Raw genomic sequence first — 20,947 nt, forward strand, 5'->3', positions numbered from 1 at the left:
TGAGAAGGAGCACAAAGGCGTACGAGAAAGCAACCGCCCACACGCACAAACACACACGCGCGCACGTGCATGCCGAGACATTCGGAGACACGCTGAGGCTGGGAGCACATCCACACCCGGACACACACACACCGTACCTTGGTGCGAGGACAAACGCTTGTGCAGATGAGCGCACACTGAGAAACAAAAGGGGAAAATCAAAGGAATGTTTGTCTGCGAAGCGCTGAGTATCCCTGAACGGCCGAAACACGCCCAACATACTCGTACTGGAAACCGGGGCAGGACCAGGGGGGACCTGTGGGGTGTCCTGGCTTGGGTTCCTTTACTGGGCCTTTAAAAAACACAGCGGTCCCAATACGTCACCTCCCAAGGGTTAGTGTCTGTAGGCTGTGGCTCCTTAGAGAAAGGTGTCACCAAGCATTACTTGAACTGGAGCCAAACTCGCAGGAGATTCCGACGTGACGGGGCGAGTGAATCGAAGTGTCGACAACAGATGAATAATGGCTCGGCTGAAAGCGAGAGGGTAAAGGAGCAGGATAAAAGCCGGATCCCCGTGATCGCGGCTGCGAAACCCTTCCTCTCGTACACAGCCACTACCCTCCATTGCTGGAAGAAAAGAAACACTGTAGTTCCTGCATTCCATCCTTGTCCTTTTGGCAGCAAAGGCGTATGAATGTCTATACACGTGTAATCCCTTACTCCAGCAAAACCGCCAGCAGTGTCTGGCCTTTAATATGTGTTTAAATCCACCTCACCGCAACGAACCGTCGCCTTTGAAAAGGCTTTCTGTGCGAGATGAACAAGGCGACTCGGCTGCCCGCAGAGGGTCTTCTTCAGCATCTCCGCCAAGACGAGGCCTTCGTTCCACCACCAGATGAGTTCCGCACTCTGTTAAGCTTTGAACAAGCTCGCTTTGAGGGCTGTCGGACGAGCAGATACAGCTCGCCGTCCAACTCCGTCCTGACCGCCACCTCAGAAAAAAAAAAAACTAAGAAAAGAGCAGACAAATAGATGAGGAGAAGATCCGTAGGATTAGAATTGCCCGTCGCCATCCAGCCAGGTAAGCGTGGTGGTCTGCAGCTCCATTTCCAAGGAGGGCTCTGATCTTGGTGGACATCTATTCATATGGTCACTGAGAACGTGATGCCGTAAACCCCTGTAGTTTCCCCACACGTGAAGAGCAGAACTTACAGACCCCAGAACACGTGAATGTTGGACCAAAGGAGCCCAGCAAGACCCAGAAGGTCGGACGTTTTCAGGTTGCCTCCAGAATCCTGCCTCTTCCTACTGTCCACCACGAACCAACTGGTTCACCTTGGATGCATGCGATCAATCAATGAACCGATGGATCGATAAGGATAGGTGGACAGATGGATGGACAGCACATCCAGAAGGCAGTCTGCGCTCAGGCGAGACTCCACTGGAGCGGACGAAGAGCGCGGTGGCGATTTTCTATACCCCGTCCCACGTGCTGTAAATACGCGCTGGCAGTCAGTGCGAACTGCGACATAGGAAAACTAGACACCCATAATAGCATAAACTAAAGTGTTTATTTGTCTGACCCAGTTTCTGTGTTCGACTCGGTTGTTAATATATTCTCACATTCCGCGCTCCCGGCCACATTCCTCAGCGATAAACGCTTCGTGTCCAACGGGGGCTGCGTTCCTGGAATAATAAACAACCTGCGTTCCTCCTTCAGTGTGTGCCGGCTGCCCCCGAGACCCACTTCCTGTTATTGTTCGCTGCGTTCTGGGAGCTGCGGGAACGGCTACACGTCAGCGGTGGAGCTTTGCGTCACCCAGCGGCCCTTCGGGGACGAGAGGCCGGGGTTGAAGCTCCGAGATGCTGCTGATGTTTTTAGCGTGTCAGAAAACATTTCTATCGATCGCTTTCCCGTGTTCGCATCCCAGCGACCCTCGAGCAAGTGCACGGCGTCGATGGCATATATTCAGCAGGCCTTGAAAGAGTGCTGAGCCTCGCTTTGACCATACGTGGGAAGGACTCTATTAAAAATGAGAAACTCTGACCATCGCACCATGGCATCCACAGCTAATGACACACAAATGAACAGGGAAGCGTATCTGTAAAGTGTAATATATGGGTAACGTACTGTAAATCTGCGAGGGTCCATCTACAGGTTAGTCTCACAGCGCCTGGGTGGTGCGAGAGGACGTGGGTTCGATCCCCGCTCAGTCTGCGTGGAGTTTGCATGTTGTCCCCATGTCTGTGTGGGTTTCCTCCTGTGTGGGTGCTCTGGTTTCCTCCCACAGTCCAAAGACACGCTGTGACAGAGTGACAGAGAGAGTGTGTTTCACTGATGTATGGATGAGTGACCCAGTGTAAATAGTGTATCTAGCAGTGTAAGTCACCGTGGTGAATAAGGTGTGTGGGCTGATAGTGTTCACTGGAAGTCACTTTTTCCAAAAAAAAAAAAAAAAAGTAAACATAGTTCATGCCTAAAGACCGCCGATGTACAGGACAAGTCAAAAATTTAGTATACTTTCTGGTGAACAGGAGCTGCCATGAGAGCAGCCTTTCATTCCAAGCCAGCACTTGACCAGTCGATTAAGTGTATCATCAGCTGAACCAGTTCAGCATTCTGCTCTCCATACTGAGATTGCTGGTGTTTTAGCGAGGGCAGGGAGTGCTGCCCACACACACACACACACACACACACACACACACACACACACACACACACACACACACACACACACACACAGAGTCAGAGGTAAAAGCAGGAATCCCAGCCCTTTCTCAGAAAATGCAATGGCAAGAGAGCAAGGCCACCAGGAGGAGTTCAAACTGCACAAAGGCTTTCATGTTAGGTCCCCATGACCGGCTTTGCGCTCCGCACTTAGAGCAAGACACCCGACAAGCTCACGTGGGGACAGAATTCCTCGTGGGCTCACACTGCAACACTGGATCACACTGCAAAGTCAAACACGGACGAGACTGAATCTCTGCAGTCTTGCACAGCTATTTGGGTTTGTGGTTTCTCAGTTACGTATATGCTTAGTAATCACCATTGCTACGCACTATTATTTACTCTTTCAGCAGACTATTGTCTTCAGGGTGACTTAAAATGCCAGGTTTGTAGTAAGCATCCTACAATGGTTTACCCATTTATACAGCTGGGTGATTTTTTAATTCTGTCAATTCAGGGTAAGCACTATGCTCAGGGGTATTACAGCTGGAGGCGGGATTCAAACCTGCAAAGCAATGGTTCTAACCACTGCGCCACCTGCTGCCCACTCACTGATGCCTACTGAGCCAACACATTCTCTAGGTAACTTTTAACCATGCTTACCACACCCTGGTCGGTATGCAGGCACTAGATAACTAAGTCAGACCTAAAGTATATCGTCGACTGGTCGAAAAGATGTTATGATGTTGGTAAAAAAAAATGATGTCATGCAATTTATATTCAGTATATAGTCAAGGAAGGGCTGGTTATTTGACAAGTTTGTAAGTGCAGTAGTTGGAGGAGTGATTCATCCCAGAGTGTCGTGTGTTTTGTACAACAAAGAATTCCACGCACTTGACTCAGCCCCATTGTTATGGCTCCGGATTAAGACTGCACTAGCAGAAGATGTGAAAAGCACCGAACAAGCGCCGAGCGCTTAAACGAAAACAAGAGGATCCTTGCTTTGTGTACTCGTGCTGCCGTTGAGTGTGGTGTCACCAGGACCATTTGTCACGGTGTCAGTGGAGTGAGGAAAACACACCGATGTCCCCTTGTAGCCGTGTATCTCCCCTATCGAAAGCCACAGCTGTATATGCCAGAAGCTACTCTACTATAAACCAATAAGTCTGGATCCTGGTCACTTGCGCAAAAGAAAAATGGGTGGTACAATGAGTAGTGCTGCTGTCTCACAGTGCCTGGGTGGTGTGGGAGAATGTGGGTTCGATCCCTGCTCAGTCTGTGTGTAGTTCGCATGTTCTCCTTGTGTCTGTATGGATTTCCTTTGGGGTGCTCTGGTTTCCTCCCACAGTCCAAAGGCATGCTGTTTAGGTTCACCCATAGTGTGTGAGTGACAGAGAGAGTGTGGATAAGTCAGCCCAGTGTAAGTAGTGTATCTAGCAGTCTAAGTGAATAAATGTAAAAATCTCTACTTTTTTTTTTAACCCACTCAGGTCTAGTTCTGCAAACACAATATACACAGAGACAGACCCACCCTGTCTAGAAATCAGCACTGCCAAGTTCAAAGTGTTAACTGTACAATAAAACATTTTTCAGACTGCAATGAAATCATTGTCATAATGAAGATGAACTTAGGAAATGAACCAACTGGTAGCATAGTGGTTAGAATTAGTGCCTTTGGATGCAAAGGTTGCAGGTTTCATCCCCACTTCTGGCTGTAGTACCCCTGAGCAAGTTACTTACCCTAATTGCTCCAGTAAAATCAGCCAGCTGTATAAATGGGTAAATAATTGTAACCTTAACAATGTAAGTCGCTTTGGAGAAAAGTGTCAGCTAAATGGAAATGTAAACTGAGTCTTGCTGCTGTTGCTATGTCCAAAATAACAGCGAATCCTTGCAGAACAAAGTCGGTAAAAATGCAGCGTACGAAGCGATGGGAGACCAGGTCCAAGTTCCCCAACCATCACAATGATACCTTTGTGCTCAAGTTGTCCGCAAGCCTTACCTGTCAAGCGTGTCCTGTCCTGCAGCCGCGAGCTTTTGTTGCTGCCCTGTGCTCTGTCTGGAGTGATCTGAACGACTCCACTAGTCCATCGACAGCGGGTTCGACTTGCCCAGACATGTGCGGGCCAAAGGGAGCAGATGACTGCGCGTGGAGGTGGAGAAGAGAGAGGCCGGGCCTTTGGAGGCTGCTCGCAGGCGCTGAAATGAGCTCGTCTTCTGGTCACTGGGGCATCTCAGCGTGAGCCCAGTCCACACCAGTGCAGGAGGACAGCGCATTTCTTCTTCCATCCACAAGGGGACTCCGAAGCGGTCCCGTATCTGTAACCAGGGTCCACAGGAGAAGCTTCACCCTCCCCCCAGATGCTCATGTCACGCAGGGGGCATTACATAAGCGAGCGATAAGAGCTGCGCTGGGGGTGCGACGCACGTTAAGGCGGCGAGATGGAGCAGACAGTGCCCCCTAGCTGCCGCCCACCTGCTCTGCCAGTCTGAGTACTCGGAGGCAAAGGTGTTCCCGGGTGGACCCTGCCTGGCCTTCTCCTATTCCCGCACTTCAGAGAAGTGGGATGCACGCCGCTGTTACAGGCAGCCTTGCGTTTGCATATGAATCCTCGGTCTGGGGCCGCACAGCGTGGGTGTAGCTCTTGACAGATGTGCTGTAAAAGCACACCACTAGATTGTTATCGTAACTGGATTCCAATCTAACTAGCATTAGGATATATTACTGGCGCGCGCGTATGTGTGTGTGTCTCATTATTTCCGCACACATATCCCTATTACGCAGGGCTTTCTCTCCGACTTGCCGAGCAGCTTCGCAACTAGTGTGCAGCTCCGCGATGCTAATCTGGTTTTGTGGTTTACCTTTAAAAGTTTCTTTTTTTTTTTTTAAATGACGAGCAACAGCAGCAACAGTGTCGTAGAAACATAGAAACAGGAAAAGCAAGACAAAAGAGATGATGACTACAACCATATACTGTACATAAAGCAAACGTTGATGTTTCCGACATGTGATGAGATACCTTTGTTCCACAAGTCTACTATCCAAAAGTTTTCAGTTTATCAACGATGATTTGGTCTGCTGGGCAGCGCAGTGGTGCTTCCCAGTGCCTGAGTTGTGTGTTCCGGCACGGGTTCAAATTCGGCTCCCACGCTCCAAAGACGTGCTTCGGGGGTGATCCTGTGACTCTGAACTGTGAATGTGTGTGACTGTCGTGCAAAGCACTGCTACTCCATTCGGTGTGTATCCTGCCTCGGACCCTATGCCTTTAAGATAGGCTCTGCTCCATCCTGACCTTGCTTTAGGACAAGTGCTTATTGGCAATGAATGAAATGATGAATACTTGGTCGCTTGAATGAAACAAGGTACAATCAGAACCAAAGCTGTAAGACTGAATCCATGCACTATAACTCCTGGAGTCTAAGGTACTTACAGAACAAGTTTGAAGGTAACTATGCTATTACACAAGCAGGGAAGTATACAAAAAAATGTGTAATGTCACGCAGAGCCCTAACACACTGGTAAATACAGTAGTAATGACCCCGTGCAGGGCCTCTGTCCAAAGTCACAGCTCAGATTTTTTTATACTCCTCTATTTATATGTCTCATCGCAGTCGGCACAAGCCCACGCCGGCCGCTGGCTGCCTGTTTCTACCGGGAGGTGTGGGTCCACATATCTTGGGCCTACGAAACACTTGCAGATGGGGCTGCTGAGAAAGCAGCTGAATGGCGCCCCGGGAGGGGCTCTTGACCCTTTAAAAAATAAATAAATATCTGCTGGCTCCTCATCGACAAACCAGGGCCCATTCTAAAGAGAGAGTTCGCCCTCCAGGGGTGTGGGGAGAATACCAAAAGCGCCTGTCGCCATGGCAACGGGGGCACTCCGTGCACTCCTCATTAAGAGAGATGTGCGTGCTTTTTTTGCCGCCTGTTACTTTCCCCTGAATGCCGTGCCTCTGCTGGAAAAGGCCACATACATTTGCATCGTTTCCCCACGATGCACATGTGTCTTTGGATGTTTCTCATGTAAGTCCAGATAAGTGTGCTTGCCCATTTAAATAATTCATAAGGCCTCAGGAACCACGGATTCAGATCAGAAAGGACCTCTCAACCGTGAGTTAAAGGGATAAACACTCAGGGAGCTGCTAAGTAAAGATACGTATCCCTCGGCCTTACAGTTTACACTACACGCCTGGGCTGGATACCCTTTTTAAATACTATGTTGTTCAGGTCAGGTTAGGTTTAGTTTATGTAGTATATCACATGCCACAGTATTACTGCATAATCGTTCAACACAGTGATGCTACTGGAAGATGCACAATTTATTAAAAAACTATTCAGGACAGTACCTCCTTTTCAAAAACCCCCTAAGGAAAATATGAGACACAGAGTTAAATTACAGAATAAATTTGTGCAGAATATTTTCTAATCGCACAAATTTTGTTGTTATGGGTATAATAGTTTTTTTTTTTCTTTTTTTTTCAATGAGAATTGAACTACTTGTGATGACCTTGACTTGAGGATGTAGGCAGATTTCAGGCCATTCCTGCTTGGCAGCCAGCGGATGGAGCATATTGCATATTGCTGGTGTCCCAGTAACGTGGGGAGAAACACTTATGGGCACAGTTACGACCCGTTTCCAAGGCACATGGAGCCAAGCCAAGTGACAGCGCCCGGCTCTCCTGTACGCCTCAGCGTGTGTCTATTGTTGGCGCCGAGGCTTCGGGCCTTCAGGTTCCGGTAAACACAAACACCCGAGTCGCCGGTGTGAGACCGTTGCTTCTGAGGTGTGCCCACCCGTGCACGACGGGATTATGGCGGACGGGGGCAAGTCAGCGCCACCGCTGATGAGGCAGCAGACGGGAAGCTTGGCATTCGTGGGGATGGACAGCAAACAAGCCCAAAACTGCCTTCAACATGCACCAGCTAAAAAACTGTGGAACAAAAGCAGGACTTTTTCATGTAAGCTCTGTAACTAAACCTGGGGCCAGTAGGTGGCATAGCGGTTAGAACCGTAACCTTGTAGTTGAAGGACTTGGGTTTAAATCCCCACTTCTGCTGTAGTACCTTTGAGCAAGGTGAACCCTGAACTGACGCAGTAGAAATGACCCAGCTATATAAACAGGTAAATCACTGCAGGTAGCTCACACTGTAAGTCACTTTGAAAAAAGTGTCAACTAAATGAATAAATAATACTCTCTGATGCTCTATACATCAGCACATATTTCAGAGGTTACAAGAAACTGATCCTGATATATGGATGTACTGAAAACACAAAGGGGTACATTAAATAACCAGAATAGCACATTATTTCAGCAATGTCTTATATTAGGGGGTGCGGTGGCGCAGTGGGTTGGACCACAGTCCTGCTGTCCGGTGGGTCTGGGGTTCAAGTCCCGCTTGGGGTGCCTTGCGACGGACTGGCGTCCCGTCCTGGGTGTGTTCCCTCCCCCTCTGGCCTTACGCCCCTGTGTTCCCGGGTAGGCTCCGGTTCCCCGTGACCCCGTATGGGACAAGCGGTTCTGAAAATGTGTGTGTGTGTGTGTCTTATATTAATGACCAGGCGCTCAGTAAAAAGGGAAACAGCGGATTAGAAGTGAGGTCTAACACAAAAGGCATCTGTCATACACTATGTGTAATACAGGCAGCGCTGCATTTGTGTCACTGCAGCGCACACACCTATTCATGGCCAGGGTAACACATTTTTAACGATAATCACCGAATGAGCAATGCAACTAAAGTTATGACAGGTCATCGAAATCTTTTTCTACTCTTACCAGCTAACAGGTGTTTATGATTCCATATTTTGGTGGGTGCCGTGATCAGGCTGCAGGAGAGTGTGTGTGTACATGTGACCGTGCACTGGAGTGTGCATACCTCAGTGTTAAAGCTGTGTGTGTGTGTGTGTGTGTGTGTGTGAGAGAGAGAGAGAGAGTAATGATCCAGCGGAAACAGAGGACCCGGCCCTGAAGGGGAGGGTGTATGATGGAGCGCTCCGCTCTCCAGACCAACAGCCTGTTTCCCATGTGCTGTACAGCCAAGAATAGCAGGGCCAAGAACTGCTCTCGGCCCTGGGAAGGACAGGAGGGGCTGCCTCGGGAGCGGTGCATTGTGGGAAACCGAGAATGCTAATCCTTATCATGTTTAAACTCCAGATGGCATGTCAGCCAGTTTGGCCTAAATTCTCAGGTCAGATCCTGAACTTTTGACACATGACTGTGCATAGTAATTAAGTAGCACTTAACATTTATCTGACACTTTTCTGCAAAGCAACACTAGGATACCTACAATTATATACTCATTTATACAGCTGGGTACTTTTTTTTTTTTTTTTTTACTGGAGCAGTAAAGGATCTTGCTCATGGGTACTACAGCTGGAGGTAAGGCTTGAACCTGCAACCACTGGGTCCAAAAGCAGTAGCTCTAACTGCTACACTGCCAAATGCTTGCTGACCAATAATAAATAGAATAAAGAAACAGGTGCGGCAGTGGTACTCATCCCAACAATAAGGGCGAGATGATGGTATTCGCAGAGGAGGTCTTGGAAGCCCAGGTCCACATGGAGAAAAGCGTAGAAGAACAATGATTGTTATGCATCGGTGTTCACTTTTATACCATCATTTCACACAGTTTTGTTAGAAAGTGTTCCAGGTAAAACAGCAGTTAATAATAAGAACTGCAGTTATACCCTCCAGCTCATTAAACATATTCACCAATAATTGCAGTCTGAAACTGCACACTTTTGTTTAATTTCTGACCAGGTTTGAGGATTTGCTGTTGTCTTGATTCATACTAATAATCAATAAATAAGCATAGCAGTCCATGTCTTTATTAGGAAGAGGTAGCTTCATGAAACAGCTCTTCCAGTCCAGCGGCTCACGGGGGTCACAGCGTCACCCTCAACACCACGTGGGAGGGAGCCTGCAGTCGCATCTCACAAAAGAATAAAGAAATCAAAATGGTTTGACTTCATTGCAACACCACCGCGTTCTAAATGGCTAGAGTTATCCTTCAGATGGAGCGCTCTAGATCTTCTCTGCAAGGGCATCGAAAGACACCGCGTGCTGCCCCCGTGTCAGCGTTCGCAGTACAGGGCACCACACACAGAGAGCTCACACACACAGCCTAAAATGGAAACACTAACAACACCAGTCTTCCAGGCCAGGGCTTAATACGTAAAAATGTATCTTGTTACACGAGTTCTAAGCAACATTTCAATCAGCAGATCACAGTTTTTAATGTCCTGACAGTAGGTTTAAATTAAATTTGGTATCTCAGTCTTGGGGGGTGTGGTGGCATGGCGGGCTTGGCCAGCTCTGTGGTGGGTCTGGGCTTCGATACCTGCTTGGGGTGGCCTGCAATGGAGTGGCGTCCCATCCTGGGTGCATCCCCTCCCCCTCCAGCCTCTTGCCCTGTGTTGCCGGGTTAGGCTCCTGCTCGCTGCAACCCCACTTGGGACAAGCGGTTTCAGCCGGTGTGTGTGTGTGTGTTTGTGGTTTCGCAGTTACTTGCCTGAAAATGTGATTTAAAAACAGTAGACTTGCCATCATATTCTATGCTGACAATAAATACCATAACACGTGAGGTCCAACATAAAACAATGTGCATACAGGACTAATTTCCAGTCTGTGGAAAAATGGGTGAAAAATAACGCACAGAAACACTTTTGTCCATAAATGCATAATATGAAGGATTTTTGTGCGTTACAGATAAAGAGGGACAGAAGTACAGCTGACTTGATGAAAAGCAACTATATTCCAACACTGTTGCCACAGAGGAATTTTATCAGTGAAGCAGATGGCTAGTTTGCATATCAACGTCCAGTGCGTATGTTAAACGCGATTATGTTTGCGAGGTGAGATAAAAACTTGACAAATGATGATTTCATAAAACACTTCTTGGATTTTTGAATGACACATCTGCGTCAGAGACATTGCAGGTGTGAAGCAGTTCTCCAAGTAGCAATGCTGAAGAAATGTGTAGCGGAGAATAAGAACGGGCCCTTACCTGGTGAAGCCTGACCCTGCAGTTACACCTTAATGGCACTGCATGGTGCCGGACTGGCGGACTAGGATCACAGGAGTCCTCATTACTGCAAAGTGACACTCTGTCTGGAGGCGCAAACCCCAACTGATGCAAGACAGCAGGAAGGAGTATAATTCAATTAGACACACACATGCAAAGTGATCAAGCAGCTTGTCTTGCCATCCTACTCAGACAACAAATGTCTCACGAACCTACTAAAATGATCAATGGCTGACACCCATGTCAAATACCAATTAAAACATCATCACATCACATTGTCTGAACTGCTTGTCCCATACAGGGTCAAGGGGAGCCAGAGCCTAACCCAGCAACACAGGGTATAAGGCTGGAGGGGGAGGGGGAGGGGGAAGGAACACACCCAGGATGGGACACCAGCCCGTCGTAAGGCACCCCAAGTGGGACTTGAACCCCAGACCCACTGGAAAGCAGGACCCAGTCCAACCCACCGCACCACTTGTCTAATTAACACAAACCTGGTCAAATAGCCAGAGGCTGGTGTGCATTTAAATGAGACCTACTCAAAGAGAAACAGCCAATGGCTGACACTATTGTCTCATACGCCTATTCAAACGCCCAATCACTGATGTCCATTTAAAACAATCCTACTCAAACAACCAATAGCTGACAGCTATGTCACACAAATCTACTGATACAACTAACAGCTGATACCAGTGTCTCATAAACCCTTTTATACAGACACCCACCCCCACCCCAGCAGGGTTGCAGCAAACTGGAATCTAACCCAGTAAGGCAGGGCACAAGGCTGGAGGGTGACACATCCAGGATAGGACATCAGGCTATCGCAAGGCACCCCAAGCAGGGCTTGAACCCCAGAGCCCACGGAGAGCAGGATCCCGTCAAACCTGATGCACCACCACACCCCCTCTTCAGTTTCTCATGTCCGTTCAAAACTACTCAAACAGCCAGTGGGTGACAGTTCTGCCATGTGAACACAGACCATCGACCAACGGCTGACACCCACACTGCAGAAACACATGGCTTTTGACCTGATGGAGCTTCCTCTGTTTTAAGGGTAGGCCCGAGGCTCTCGGCCAGTCTTTGTGCGCGTATTCGTGTGCGCGTGTGCCGGTATCTGGGACTGATCAGTGCAAGCAATGCCAGAGGGAGATGCTGTTTAATGCATACACTGTAGCTGAAAACATAACAAGAGCCATAAACTGTGCTGACACTTTTACTAAAGGTTTTTCCTTAAACCTAATCCGAAGCACACGCAATACACAAAACTTAATTTGGAGCTGAAAGGAAATAGCGCTCGTGTGATGTTCAACAGACGAAAACAATTAGATGAGAGCTGAATTAGGAAGGAAAGGTAAACAATCATTCATATTCTGAAAGAAGATGAAAGGCATTCTTAAGCCATAAATATAAAATGCAAAGTAACAAATCTTTGCAGATGTGAGCTCAGAGTTATTCAGCACAATTAAAACGGTAATTATTCCCAGATTTCCAGTATAGGATATTCCCAGAAGGACCTGTATTTTATACTACTAGATGCCATTGGCAGTCAGAGTCGAGTCAGATAGTGTGGCTACGTTTCTTTCTGCTATATATGGCCTGATTTGAACACTTTATTATTCTCTTGCTCAAAAACATCTATATCTAGTGTATTTTTGCTCCTTTAACTCCTTCAATTCCTTTCTCCGGTTTCTTCGTGTTACAGCTCAAAAATAATGTCAGTGTATTTCACTGAAGGTGCAGCAGCCATCCTCCTCCAGGCCAGGAGCTTGCAACCTGGAATCCCAGAGCTGTTTTGTCATCTTTCATTTGCGAGGACAAAGTGAGTGGTTTTAGACCATTTCCCCAGCGAGACAGCGTCCTCTCAACAGGAGGCTGTCACAGAGATGTGTGCATCCACTTCAACGCCTGCTGCGGTCTCGTCATTGCCTGGCAGCTCTGGGGCACCGATCCGCTCTGCTTTACGTGTCGCTCACTTTGGTCTTACACCTGCTGTCCACTGGAGAAAATCTAGTGGGGGAAAGGAAAGGGCAGGGAGATGCTGTGTGCCGTTTCAGGTATGCGCGCGCGCGCACGCACACACACACACACACACACACACACACACACACACACACCTGTCTAGTTTGTGAGGTGAGTTGAGATTCGTGGTGCTGGTCGGACCCCTCGGTGCAGCTGGGACGCATAGCGGTGTCACCCATGGGGTGGGCAGCAGAAAGAGCTGCTGGAGAGGCCCGAGGTGACAGGCTGTTGGAGGAAGCGGGCAAGGCCTGCAGATGGAATACTTCCATCCCCGGGGCTCTCCCTAATCCATCTGCACGCATAGCAGGGACAGGCTGCCGGCACATGCCTCCCGTTCGCACATTTGAGGAGAAATCGATGCACATGCATGCTCACGCTCTCTTCGCCACTCTATTTCTGTCACACGCACAAAGACTCTCCCCTCTGACGCATTCCGTCGCTCTCTCGCCCAAAAACTCACATGGGCTCTTGCTCTCACTCTTCTCAAACACACACCGGCCAGTGAGGGTTGTACGGAGACTCTAAGACAACCCCACCGGGACAGATCTTTAGCACTTTATTGGCACTGATGAACAAACAAGACTCTGCAAAAGGGCTGAAACTGCTAACTTGCTTCTCAAGGCCACCCTGACTAGAGGATGTGGGCAGGAGTACAGAGAGGCGGTGGGGACTTGTGAGAGAAGGACCTCAAGCGGTTCCCCAGGGTACAGCCAAAGGGGTTTGTGATGGTCATTCCCTTGAGTCTCCATCCATTCCTATAGGGAGATGCACATAAAGTGAAGGGTCTCACTGCAGCATGGCTCTCTCCCCAACTTGGCCTGCTGGGCGGAAATCTGGGGGAGCACTGTACGTGGTATATTTATTGCTTATAACAGTTTCCAGGGTAATGTACATGTTCAGATGTTTTTCATCCAGAATAAACAGGTGTAACAGCGGTACTCATGCCAAGCTGGTAGTAGTGCTGAAGTTGGCCTCTGCTCTGCTTGCAAGCCTTGTGACTATTTATTTATTTTATTTATTTATTATGGGGGTGCGGTGGCGCAGTGGGTTGGACCGCAGTCCTGCTCTCCGGTGGGTCTGGGGTTCGAGTCCCGCTTGGGGTGCCTTGCGACGGACTGGCGTCCCGTCCTGGGTGTGTCCCCTTCCCCTCCGGCCTTACGCCCTGTGTTGCCGGGTAGGCTCCGGTTCCCCGTGACCCCGTAAGGGACAAGCGGTTCTGAAAATGTGTGTGTGTGTGTGTGTGTCTGTGTGTATTTATTTATTTATTTATTTATTTATTTATTTATTTATTTAGAGGATGCTGTTCTTCATCGTGATTTACGGTGTTAAGATACATGCAGCTATTTACTCATTTGCACAACTGGGCAATTTTTTTACTCAAGCGATTTGGGCAGTTTCTGATGCCAGCTAGTTTTTACCTTGTTTACCCGCCTGCCATATACAAAATTAAAAATGAAGTAAGGATTACTCCAGTATGGTAGAAATAATTAGACTTTTTGTTAGGATGGACTTTTTAAGGAAATGTTCGTAGTGAGATTAAGGTGCAAATGAGTCGCTTTGCATCACCACCTTGTCTTTGAAATGTTACAGCTGAGTGGGTAACAGATTTTCTATTAAATGAGTGTCAGTCTGCAGAGGAAATAGTACATAGCACCTTCTTCTTGTTACAAACGTCAGTCAAGGTATTCATTTTTGTTCTGTACATAAACGGTGCTCACAGTCATTAGACCACCGGCACACAGCAAGAGGACACTCCCGCGACTATCACGATCGACTTTCGCAACAATTGTGATCGCAGGCACTAGTGTCGTGACTTATTACAACTTTTGTTTTTATTGAACAAATCACACACAATAGAACAGTTAGCCTAGCCAGGGTGAATAATAATAATAAAAAAAAAAACCACACTCCAATAATGGGACATTACATCAAGACCTTAAAAATATTACAATAATAAACAACCTTCATGGCCTTGTTATCACACTCCTCCATAGTGTTTATGTACTGCTTAACTTCTTTAAGAAAAACAGAAAATTTTGGTTTTTTACTAGCAAATTTTGACCTGTATATGATATTTAGCCAAAATGATTAATAAATCAATGATATATGCTTGTTTCTCTGTACGTCTCTAAAACGAAAGAACCAAACAGGACATATTCAATTCATAGTACAAAGCAAAATCCTTCACAGTTTATCAATAATAAATTTTGAGACATCTCTCCATCTTGGTATATCATGGCAGTGCCCAAAGAGATGAGCACCGTTTCTGGGTGCAGGTTACAAAAATAACAATTTACATCAATCCCATCCTTGAATCTTCTAAGAAAATGCTCGACAGGGTAGAATTTCTGTATAGTCCACTGTCGCAACTATCGCGATCGCGGGCACTGATAGTCACGACAGTTGATCGCGATAGTCCGACGCACGCGCGCTCGCTCGCTTTGAAGTTGCTCCCGCGCAAACGGAAAAAGAGCTCGCAGAAGGCAGAGACAGAAATATATATATGTGAGGAATAAACTTGATATTTCTTGAATACAAGCTAAATACATGGGCAGCGTTTCAACAGAAGACGTCCATCTAATGTTTTTTTCCCATCGAAATGAAGCTGTGATAAACCTGGAAACACGCAGTTGAGACTCGGAACATGATACTGAATCCAACATTTCTGTCTTGTTTTCATAATCTCGAAAAGAAGCTTGAGGTTTTCTCCTTTTTTCGAGAAAACAAGAAGACAGAAAAACATGTATCCCCATGTCATCTGCATAAAATTATTAATTTATTTAATTACATGTCATTCATTTGTCATTGTACACAATGAAATTGAGACAAAATGCAAAAGAATTGTGTTGCATTAATTAATTTTAATTAAGTACATTGAACAAGCAGTAAAATTCGTGTTGAGTGAACACCGTCTGTTAGAAGTCTAAATAGATTGGAACATTTTATTGCATCGTCATCACTTTTTTTGATGACTGTCGAATTTCACTTGGACTTTATGCAATATAATTATGTTCTCATCTCAAACATACATGTATTAAGTTGATTGTAAATGTATTGTTTTAGTGTTTTCAGTAGAGCGACTTTCCATTTTTTCCAGTGCATGTTACCAACAACTACAAATAAAAAACTAATTTATGAATTCAATTTTTCCTCCTTCTTCATGATCTGTGTCTATCTTTATAATAAAATAATGATACTAATTTCTGTCATAAGTAAGCATGCGTAATTGCATTAGTTTAGAGATAGAAGTTTGAGGGATGCCCAATTGATTCCCACTTGGGGTGCCAGAAATCCTAGTGCCAGAGCCCTGACACCGCATCCTCGAACCCTCGCAAGTCCCAGGGTGCCTGTCTGTGAAGCCCAGTCAAGGTTGCTATGGGGAAGGCTGAATTAGTCCTGCAGGTCAGTCACAGCACATCCTGTCTGTATGGATTTAATAACCTCTGACAATCTGCTCACTCCAGGCACGGTCTGTGCACAGTGTCCTTTTGTTTCACTACTAGTTCATTAGAAAGTAACTAAAGACTGCGAGCAGCTCATGATTCAAAACAATGAATATATAGACAAAGGCAAGACATACTTTTTCTGCTTCCTTAAACAAAACATTACATGTGTTATCCCTTGAAAAAGACTTACTTTAGCCGAAGAAGCGATCTTGGACGTCAGAGTGGTTTCCTACACTCAGCTTCCCCATTACCCCCTTTCATCCCATCAGCCCCTTCAGGGTACCAGTCATTCTCTTTATTTCTCTGTAGCATCATTGTTTCTAAATGATGATGGCGCCATCCATCCATCCATTCCACATTCCACGTACCAAGTCCAGTTTCTGTTGCGAGGGGTCGCAACGCCATGCTCCACCCTGCCCCCTCCCGCTACCTGGTACACATTGCACCTGATCCCCATGTTGGACCTTGCAGGTGGTGGGTATGGCCCCCTTACAATGCCTTTTCAGGCTGAGCTGAGCCGGGCTACGTGGGTTGCCCGGCCACCAGGTGCTCACCTAGGAACACTACATCCAAGCCTGGCTCCAGGGGTAAGTCTCGGTGACCCTATTCCGGCAGGGTAAACAATCTTTTGTTCTCATTTTCCACAGGGGTTTTTCGGATCGTGTTTGTCTGGATCTTCACTCCAGACCTGTTCACCTTGGGAGACCCTACCAGGAGCATACTGTTCCCGACGACATAGCTCTGGAGATCCCTAGATCATGCAATCCCTTCTGCCACGCCAAGGCCCCGATCTAAATGATGATGACTCATCTAGATTATTCAAAGTGTTGGATGCACTGTGCTCCTGTTCTTGGTGACTGACATAAAGAACAGAGAAACTGTTTTTATCAGTCTCTGTGTGGAAGGGCAGCCTTCATGGACTCCGTGATGGACTTCTTGGTGGGCTCCTGGGGGCCAGTGCACTGAGTGAGGGACACAGATGACAATCACCTTCTCATCAAGTCACAGTCACACAACACAACTAGCAATGTCACATTTCCACCCTTTTACATCGTTCATTATTCTCCTGGGGAAACTTAAATACCTCCTTCAGTTATAATAAAACAGGACTATTTTGGGTTTTGAACCAGTTACCTTCAGCTTGTGTCACAAAATAAAATAGAAGCTGCTCCTCATTCTCCACTGTAACTGGAATATTTCTCAGAACTCAAAGCTATCCTGCTCTTGATCCCCAAGGACAAGAACCAGATATGTTTGAAAAAAATCTGTCAAAATTTAGTGAGAAGTGAGTGAGCAATCTCTAATCATAATGTCTTTTTGGTAAGTGGGCATGCATAATGCAGGACAGGTGTCCACTTCAGTAAAGTACTGTGCAAATATGCATCCTCTTACCTCTGGATACATCTGCTCCAAGGAATATCTCCGTCTCTTGAAGTGGCTAAGATGAGTTTTTTCCATCCTTGGGATGAATTCTCTCACTTTCAAACAACCTTTTTTTACTGTATAAAGTACAGTAGAGTCAAAGAAATATCCAACTTCCTCCTAGCATTTAATATATGATGAGGTGCAATATTTTTTTACTAAAGCATGCATGGAATAAAGGAATGATCTTCTCCCTTGAGTAAATGTTGAAGCGATCTATCTGTGCCAACTTCTGTATAATCTGCATTAATATAAAAAGAAATAATGAGAATTTGTGGATGTTCTTGATGCAAATTCAGAAGGTTAACCTTACTTTAAAGCTTCAGTAAACATTCATTAGTAAGAATTTCAGAAATATTCATTTTTAAAAGTGAAAGCAATTCTGCTTAAGCCCAAAACATTAAAGTGAAATGTAACAAAACTATAAATGAGCAAATAAACATATGCTAATTTAATCATTTATCACTGAGGGAAAAATGCTTGTTCAGAAAACAATACTCGCACTATAATGTATCTGTTCACAAAGGTGGTCCTGCAAGAGACCGTTGGAGTCCAGGATTCTGTAACATTTAAATTTGTCCCTTGAAGACATAGTGAACAATGGATCCTAGATAAAACTGGTGACACAAGGTGCATAGTTATTTTTCCTGACACTAAAAGCCACGTCGATGAGTTATGTAAACTGAAATGATTTTTTTTTTTTTTATTTTGTATGATTTGGTTGTGGGTAAGGCTGCATTCTCAAATAGCAGCTTTAGGTTCTAATCCCTCTATTATGAAGCCAGGATTTAATTAAGGTCTTTGGCACAGGGAGATTAGCTGTGATCCTAATGACATCTTTGGGAAGTACACATCTCATTAATGGGTGTAAATGAAAAATACACTGAAAATCTCCACACAGCTCCAAGAAAATACTTTGAAGTAACACGACCGATTTAGCGAATTGTACTCAGCTGTCACACCGACGAAGTGTCTCTCAACACACAGTTTTTCAGCTGCAGTTGCACCTGTCATTTGTGTGAGATTGCAGGATGCAAAATTGACAACAGGCCACCGCAAGTTCAAGTTGATCCAATAACTATCTATTAGATGTGACTTTATTTACGTAGCTTTAATATTCACTATGTGCACAATTTTTTTGCACACATACATTTTCACTATAGTTATGTGTATGGTGTAGTTATATTACATAACGGACATAATCTGTGAAAAATGTGTTATAAATGCATAAATGTTTCAGATTTTAATTTTGTCGGCTGGTGATATGCCTGAAAGTAATTTTTTAAAAGTTATGTAAGACCTAAAACTAGTTTAAATGAGTACAGCATCCTTGAATACAAAACTGACTCGGGAATTTCTCAGGATATTAATTAGCAGCAAGCTATTTTTGTACAATACAAACAAAAGCTGACAAACCACCGGATCAGTGTGTACAGGTCATCATTTTTATAAAGGTTATTATGGTTAATATTCAAAACCTTGATGGGAATGATCAGAAATATGAATGACTGTATCATTCACCAAGCTGTGAGCTCCTGTGCAGTCTGAAAATGCTTTAATGGAATAAGATCTAACTGAATGAATGGGTGAGAAATCCCAAATTAATTATTCACATGAAGTTTACTCACTGAAGTATGCAGTTTCGAAGGCTTTGGTCACATCCCACCTTGAGTTATACCTCATGTATTCAGTATTTAGCGCGATGGCACGGCGAATATCATCTTTACAGATACATGCCATTTAGTATATGACTTAGCTGATTAATGATAGGGAAAGGTCACTCTAATGACTAGATGTTACAGCCAGTAATACCAGTGGAGAAAATTTTTGCATCGGTGTCCAGACTCTACGCTGTTGCTGCTGCTGCTGCTGCTGCTGCTGCTTTATGATTTTCTCACTAGGTAGGGATTCTTTGTGTGGCCGACTGCCAGCTGCATCAGCCCAGTCTCCTGTAATCCTGTGAAATTAATCAGATGTCCATCGAAATCCACACTTGTCTTCTGCCAGCTCTTGAGCTCAATGAGACATGTGGCCACAGTTTGGTTCACACCCTGGGGGAGTCAGGCAGGTACTCACGGGGTTAGGGAGGTAGGCCAGCAGTGACTGCAGTATCACACTCAGCACAGTTCTTGGTACTGCTCCCATGTACATATTACCATGTTCTTGTAGATTGCTACAGTTGTATAGGCTTTCCATAGAGGAATACCAAGTTCTGGCTTGGATTAATAGCATCTAAAATACTGGAAGGAGCCTCTTATTTCACACTGTTCCAAGAGAAACCTTGAAATGTTTCATCTGTTTTCTTTGCTTTACAGTCTTTCTTAGAGTAAAAAGTGCAAAGGGGTGTACACCCTGGATGAGACACCACACACACACACACACATTTTCAGAACCGCTTGTCCCATACGGGGTCACGGGGAACCGGAGCCTACCCGGCAACACAGGGCGTAAGGCCAGAAGGGGAGGGGACACACCCAGGACGGGACGCCAGTCCGTCGCAAGGTACCCCAAGCGGGACTCGAACCCCAGACCCACCGGACAGCAGGACTGTGGTCCAACCCACTGCGCCACCGCACCCCCGGATGAGACACCAGTTGTGTGTAATACATGTATGAGATAAATTCCACCAGTTTTTTAAAAGTACCTATTTCACAAGACAAGAAAACCAGCATAATCACCCCATTGCAGGGTTTAAAAGAAAGCAGTCATTTACCCATTGATTTTCTGCTTTTAGTAATGATGTACTATTATTATTATTATTATTATTATTATTATTATTATTATAAACCAGTTCACTCATCGATCTGGAACATGTTACATTTACTCTGTGTCTGACTGAGCAAGAACCTTACAAAGGCAATTTTCTATAAATAAACACATAAACTTCACACATTGTTACATTTTTCTGCCAGGCTTTAAATACTCATCTATTAAATAAAGTTTAGGAAAACACACCATTTCAGATCTGTTCATTTTGGAGTGTTCTAGAACTCTCAGATTTTATGTCTTAAAATACATAAAATATTTTTTGACAGCCTTCCCTCCATTAGAGGTGCGCGGTGGGGGATTCTTTCCTCGCAAATCATCCAAGTGTACGTGAGATCCTGTGAAGAGTTCGACCTGCTAACGTGGATCAGCGGGATGAGCTGCGAAGCGTGAGAGCGGTTTCACAGCTGCACTGAAAATAGACTGGGAACGTCTCGAGCGTGGAGCTCCACCGAGCTGAAACGCTACTTTCAGCCCATCTTCTGCATCACAAGGACAACAAGGCTTTTGCGAGCTGCTGGAACATCCTTGAGAGTTATACAATACATATTCTGTATTCATCCATCCATCCATCCATCCATCCATCCATATCATGCTGTTCTGGTCCCTATCCTGGAAGCACAG

The sequence above is a fragment of the Scleropages formosus genome, chromosome 18 (genome assembly GCF_900964775.1).
Source record: "Scleropages formosus chromosome 18, fSclFor1.1, whole genome shotgun sequence".
Lineage (NCBI taxonomy): Eukaryota > Metazoa > Chordata > Actinopteri > Osteoglossiformes > Osteoglossidae > Scleropages > Scleropages formosus.